Consider the following 7,333-nt stretch of genomic DNA (forward strand, 5'->3'; position numbering starts at 1 on the left):
GTTCGTTCCTCACTTTTCACTCCTGTTTTAAAGGGCACTCCCTGGGATGGATAAAAAAAAGATTATTTACTCTAGGCTCACTGCAAAACCTCCAGTTTTCTGAAAAGAAAAAAGGAAGCATGACCTTCAGAACATTTCCAGCTTTCACTCCTCACCCAATTCACAAACTCTGGGACAAGCCTTCTTCTTTCCCAGTTCTCTAATTTTTCAGAAATTCAAGAATTCCTTCCCAAAAGGAAGATAGTTCTGTGCTATTTTCTCTCTTTCAAAATTAGCTTACAGTAGATAATCTCTAAGTTAATATTTAGAACTCAGTTTCTAGACTGGATTATTCTCAGATAAGCAAGTAATATGCAAGAAATTCCATAAGATAATGTGTGTTAATAGGCCATAAGTGGGTTAGTTTTTCAGATGACACTTTTATCTTTGGAGGACACTCAAGTTTGGCAAGGGTATCATGATAATATAAACCAGCCATCATTCCTCCATCATTTGGCTCTTTGTATTAGCTCCCTGACTACCTTTATGATTTTTTTTTCCTGACCAGCATCCTCTTCACCAAGTGTATCTCCATCAATTCCCAGGAGAAGGCATTAGAGAGAGAGAGAGAGAGCTCCTTACAAATGGATGGTAAGACAATCTTGGCTTCTTTCAAAAATTTCTGTACAAGAGTGCAAACATTGATGTGAACTCGAGCCCCGTCAGTTCAATTTCAATGAAATTAACCATAGAGATCTAAAGTGGGAGAAAGACAGTGGGGAGGTTTGTCAACTTTATCTTTTTCAAGATACAAAAATTCTCTTCATACCTTTAAAGAGCAGTTTTTTCTTCATGATTACTAATGCCCCTGATGTCTCTTACTTCTTTCTCTCCTCATACTCTCCACCTAAACAACATCTTCATGAAAGTCTGTCAGTGTCTCCATAGAATATAAAATTCCCACCTACTCTGATGGGATAATGCATTGAGGTTTCAGATTAAGCAATCTGCATATTACTACATCTATACCGTGTGTTCATTAAGGATTTGTACATAATAGAAAATAACAGGGTCAGATGAGACTAATTCCAAGAGGCTAGTTAGAGTTATATCAAACCAGAGAGCCCCGAGAGCAAAAATACCCAGATATCCATCAATAGTACATTGGATCAATTGCAATATATTAGCAGTGGAATACGGTAGAGCAAGATACGGAATGAACTACAGTCACAACAGCATGGATGAATCTCACAACCAGAGTGAGGTTGGTGCATGAGGAGCAAGTGGGAGAGTGACAAGAAACAAGGTCTGGAAGGTGGCTAGAAGCGGGGATATGCAGGGCCATTTAAGCCATAACAAGACATTAGATTTTATTCTACATGTGGTAGAAAAAAACTGAAGAGAGCCAGGAGCCTCAGCGTTGCAGGATTTTTGATGATGATAACAGTAAAGAGAGTAGTTGTTTTTTATAGAATCCTTATTCTTGGCATTGTGCTGATAATATCTATTGTTTATCACAATTAGTTATTTAAAGGTTGTAAAAGTTTTGTAAAGTTTAAATGAGACACTCGTTCAATTTCTTGCCTAAGTACCTGTCCCCTAATTTTCCCAACTATTACATTGCTTTTTCAGGTGAGCTCATTGAAATAATAATCTTTTATAGATAGACCACTAAACCATATGACCTTGCTTATTCAAACAGTAAACTGGTACTTAGAAAGGTGAATAAATCATGCTTTCTGGACTCCAAGAGTATCTAACAGGTTTTCACCACTTACGGACATATTAACTAATTCTTTCTACCTCTCAAAGTACTCAAGTAGTAAAATGCACAAATTAGTATTGTCTGTCAATTACCATTTTTGAATAGAGGCTGGTATAATACTAATGTGTGCAAACTGAGGAAAATCCAAGAATGGGAGTCTGTTTTCATTATCATACAAATAATTATGAATAAAAATGATGTGGTATTTACTTCTCATTGATATGTCATGCACATTGTATTAGATAATACAATTGCTCACATTTTACCTGTCTTTGTAAATGGTTTTTGTATCATGCAGATGAAATATTGTGGCTAATAACAGGCAAATAATTATTTAATTTGCATTTAGCAAACTTATAATCATTCAGCATGTCATAGGTTCATGTGAGGGCAAGTAGGTTGACTTTTTTTGTTAAAAGCAATGAGTGACCACAAGAATGAGTTGAAGAATTAAAGTACAATGGAGATCGTCACTGCTATTGTTATTTTCACTGATATTTTTGTTTCATTCCTTAATATTTTAATTGATGTAATAATTGGACATATTTATGGAGTCTAGTCATATTTCGATACCTGTATACAATATGTGATAATCAAATCAGGGTAACTAGCATATCCATCTTTGCAAAAATATGTCATTTCTTTGTGATGAGACCATTTGAGCTCCTCTTTTACAGCCATTTAAAAACTTACAATAAATTAGTGTTAATTATAGACACCTAGCACTACTGTAGACCACTAGAACTTATTTTTCCTCTTTAGCTGTAATTTTTTAATCCATTAAATATTCTCTCCATATCTTCCTGCCTACTATCCTTCCCAACCTTTAGTTACTACAATTCATCTCTCTGCTTCTATGAGTTCAGCTGTTTTTTACTTCCCACACATGAGTGAGAACATGCGATATTTATCTTTTGGGGCCTGGCTTATTTCACTTAACATAGTGTCTCCCAGGCTCTTTCATGTTACCACAAATGACAGGATTTTGTTTCTTTCTTATGGCTGAGTAGTATTCCATTGTGTATATATAACACATTTTCTTTATCCAATCACCTGTGGATGGACACCTGCACTGACTCCATATCCTGGCTGTTGTGAATAGTGTTGCAATAAACATGAGGTTACAGATACCTCTTCGGGTGGGATCGCTGGATCAAATAGTAGTTCTATTCTTAGTTTTATGAGGAACCTCCATACTGTTTTCCACAATGGATGTACTAATTTACATTATAATGGAGATTTCAACAATGCTTTATTTAATATTTAAATCTTTTTTTGCTTTCATGGGTTATTGATCATCCTAATAACTCTCATCAGCTTTATGAGGGTCCCATCAGCACAGGTATCTCCACAAGGTCTACTGTTCCATTTCATAGCATTAATTGCTAGCTACCTCGGGCCTCCACTTGTGGTTGTATTCCTGCTCGCCACCTACTATAGGAGTCAGTGAACAGGTAAATAAAAATTGAAAAACATTTTGCCTGCTGGAGTGAGAAATAAATTGTTTACTTCGATAATGCAGCAAAATGCATCTTTTCCAACCTATTTATACAACCCAGAGCGCATCTCAATTTTAGTTGCAGTTAGTCACAATTCCTGGTTCCCACTAAAGTGTGTGAATACAGAGTGCACACTCATATTACAGTCTATATTACTTATGAAATATTATGTTCATACATGGTAGGTTGGTGAAGAATGCAGATTTTGGAGTCAGACTGCCAAGTTTGGTCCTTCCTGTGCTACTCAATAGCACTGAGATCATAAGCAAACTCCTTGACTTCCTTTAATATGAAGATAATAATAGTACCTACCTTATGAATTTATTGTAAGGATTAAATGAGATAAAATTGTTAAAGTGCTTAGAAGAAAATTAGCACACTAGTAAGTATTCAAATATGGGAATTACTATTATGTATAGATCTGACTGATTGATTTATGGACCATGTACATTTAATCCTTAATTATCCCTAGGGAGTAGCCTTTTTATTATGATTTTCAAATGAAAAACAAGTGTGGAGAAGATACAGAGAGAAGTGTATCTCTGTCCTTTACACATGTTACTTACTACTAGTAAGAGGGTCATTGGAATGGAGATTCCCGTCTTCCTCCACCCGCAGCTGATTTTGAATCTCTGCGTAATACTCTTTCACTTAAACATAATGTCATGAGTAGGAAAACAGAGGGTACATGTTTCCAACCCCCCCCAGCTTTGAAAATAATTGCTTTAATTGTCAAAGACTTAATGGAAGAGTAAAAACAAAATCTCAGCTCTGTAAAGGGTGTAACATAAATAATAGTATTGCTTATCCTACCAAGTAAAAGTACATTTAGTAAATCTTGATAGAAAATAAAAGTTATGGAAAAGTTTAGCTTAATTTGGGGGAGAAAGTATTTTCTGGAGTTGGGAATCCACAGTGTGATAATATTTCAGGGTAAAAATAGAAAATCCCACCAGTAAAGATTCCTTGCTTTGTTAACTTTGTGCTATGGTTATCTACTTACCCTTGTCCTTAGTCAAGAAAGCAGGCAAGATGATAATTATGATTAACTGGAATGAGCTTCTCATTAAAAACAAACAAACAGACAAACAAACCCCCCCAAACTCAAATTCTGCTCCCTCTTTTGCAGCAGGCTCTGGTATCTCTGGCATCTTGGACTTGTGGTCACACTTACTCATATGCTCACCTATAGAATAAGAAATTGCTTGGCTGCCAGTGACTGTCCTGAAATAACATGTGCAGGGTACTGTATGTACTTTGTCAAATAATGGATTTAGTTAACAGGAAAATTCCCAGGATGGTCAGGATGGTCATAAAAAGACAATAACATGTGCAGGGCACTATCTGTACTTTGTCAAATAATGATATTGTCTTTTTGTGACCACTCTGACTGTCCTGGGAATTTTCCTGTGAACTAAACCCACTCCTATTGTACATGTGAGTAATAAGTAATTCATTTATGTTTATTTTAAAATAAGGATTCTTTGTCTTCTAAAGCTGCTGCTAGTGTCTAAGTCCCAGGCAATATAGTCTTTGCACCAGTCGAGCTAGAAGAAGCCTATAATATTAGCATTGTCACTCAATTAAACAAGAATTTGCACCTAGTATGTTCGAAACACAAGTCATTAAGAAGCAAGGAATCAGGAAATCAGCTTCATACTCAAAAAAACTTCACAATGTATTTTAGAGGTAAATCTATACCACTGTTATAGAATACCAAGAAAAGCGTGATTCGTGGTGTTTAAGAGATTGGAAAAAACTTTACAGCAGAACTATTTATCAGGGTTGTGTCTGGTTGGTGGTTAGTAGGATTTTATTTATAGTCTGAACACTGGCACAGAAATGGAAACACACACACAGTATTAGAGAAAATAAAATATAAAAATAAAACATTTAGAAATGCTTATATGCTTTTTAGATTGGCCTAAAAAAAAAAAAGTGTTTGGTATGAATAATGTCCCATCTTGATAAGGGTGTGGGGAAAATGACCACTCTCCAAAGCTTTAGGTGAGCATATTAAAGGTGTCATGGACAATGAGTAAAAAATTTCACTTCTAGGTGCCCGTTATTTAAAAATATTAGTAAAAGTAGGACCATTGTATATGTATGACAGTTTTCTCTTCACATGGCTTCAATTAAAATAATAAGCACGACACAAATTTCCATCACTATAGGCATAGTGTTTTAAACTATAGTAAGTTCAATGAGTATCACGCAGCTGTTGAAAAACACAAGCAAATTCTATTCTGGGGTGTGAAAAATGCTCAAGATATGTTTAAATGGAAAAAACACTTACAGAATAATATAGTACGTTATAATGTCACCTGGAAAATAAAATACATGAATAAGTGTGTATGTGTGTTTGTGTGTTGGCTAAGCATAGAAAAGAATCATAAAACATATACACCCGGAACTTCTAACAAGAAGTATCTCTGAGGGAGGAATTATAGCACGCCAGCAAATACTAATCATTTTTAAAAAATTTAAATACTGTTTACATACTAACAGTATTTGAATTTATTACAACATAAATTGTTATATGTGGGTGGTTTTTTGCACTTATAAATCAACTTGTGAAGTAATTTTTATTCACAGATTCCTTGGAGGAGCGAACAGTAGATTTCTGTGTAGATGGGCAAACCTAAACAGAGTGTTGCTGCCACTCATAGATAAGGACTGGTATCTCAGAATATTTTTATGTGAACTTTTTTCGGTGAGGTGAAGATCCTCTTGCCATTTTTTTTTCCCTTTGAACTGTTTATTCATCTCTCCAGCATGCTAACATGGGATCGTGGGCAGTCTTTGCTTTCCTATCTCAGAGACTTGTATATTGAGTATATTAAACCTTGGTGATATAGTATGCAAATGTTTCCTACTTATCATTTATCCTTTTTGACTTTGTTTATTGAACTTAATGTCATACAACAGCTGTCTGTCTTTATATAATAATATTTATGTTTATGTTCTCAGGGGTTCTTCTAACTCTTAGAAGTGGTTGTGATCACTCCATGGTACTCAGTACTACATTCACGAGGAACAGACAGTGACAGTTGAATAAGACTTCTATTTTCCTCGTTTTATTACACTTTGTTTACATTTGTTTGTTTCAGATAATCCTGAAGAGTCTCATGGATGTCTCAGGAAGGCTTACTGCTTATTTGGCTCATTGCAATAAAAAGGCCCAAGCTGACAACAGAAGGGGACGCCGGCCTGAGGTAGGAGCTGAAGAACAATTCTGAGAAGCCCTCCTGGAGGACTGAAGGGGACATCAGCTCCATCCTCCCGGCTATGAGGTCTTCATCCTCCCGGCTATGGGGTCTTCACCCAAGGCTATTTTGCTGAACTCTTAACTGAGTCACGGAGAGTATTTACTAATCAAAAAATAATTTTATTGTGTTTTACGTTTATGGCTTTTTGTTGCTGTTGTTTCAAAAGTTGTTTGTTGATGATTTTATCTAATGGATAACTATAGACCAGAACTTTTCCTTTGTATTATTCCTTTTTGTCAATAAAGAGGTAATATTTTAAAATCCAGAGAAATGTCCCTGTATGTGTACATAAACAAAGAGCATTGTCTCTTTTTCTGATAGCTCTCCAGGGAGATTGCCTTCCCTTAAACTTGCTTTCTGCATTTTCCAGAAACTCCATTTGAGAGAAAGGTCTCTCCCAATTCTGTCTTGCCTAGAAACCTCTTCATTTATAAAGCAGTGATTTTTTTTACTCCCACCTTTGGAAAATAGAAAAAAAAAATTAATGGGTGGGTGTGGGTGAGATGTAGAAATCTCTGTTGCATTTTTGTTAATGAATCTAATGGAAATTATTAGTTTATGTATTAAATAAAGCCATCCCTTATTTAACACTAGAATATCAATCCATTCGTTTTGTAACAGTGCTATTGAGATATAATTCACATGCCATAAAATTCACACACATACAATGTTCAATTCCATAACAGAGTTGTGCAATAATTACCACAATTAAATTTTAGGCATTAACATCATTTATGGTATATTTACATGGGTATTGTATATGATTATAGTATTAGATTAAATATCATATTATTTGATACATTATAATAGTACATATTTAC

General features: G+C 35.1%; 1 long non-coding RNA gene across 1 annotated transcript; it reads left to right on the top strand.

Moving 5' to 3' along the window:
• The first annotated feature begins 565 nt into the window (after positions 1 to 565).
• Positions 566 to 6,779, top strand: LOC103609328. Its single transcript, XR_552121.1, has 2 exons — positions 566 to 630; positions 6,214 to 6,779. It is a non-coding gene; the product is annotated as an uncharacterized LOC103609328 (long non-coding RNA).
• Positions 6,780 to 7,333: the final 554 nt, after the last annotated feature.

This window comes from Galeopterus variegatus, unplaced genomic scaffold (genome assembly GCF_000696425.1).
Source record: "Galeopterus variegatus unplaced genomic scaffold, G_variegatus-3.0.2 Scaffold9484, whole genome shotgun sequence".
NCBI lineage: Eukaryota > Metazoa > Chordata > Mammalia > Dermoptera > Cynocephalidae > Galeopterus > Galeopterus variegatus.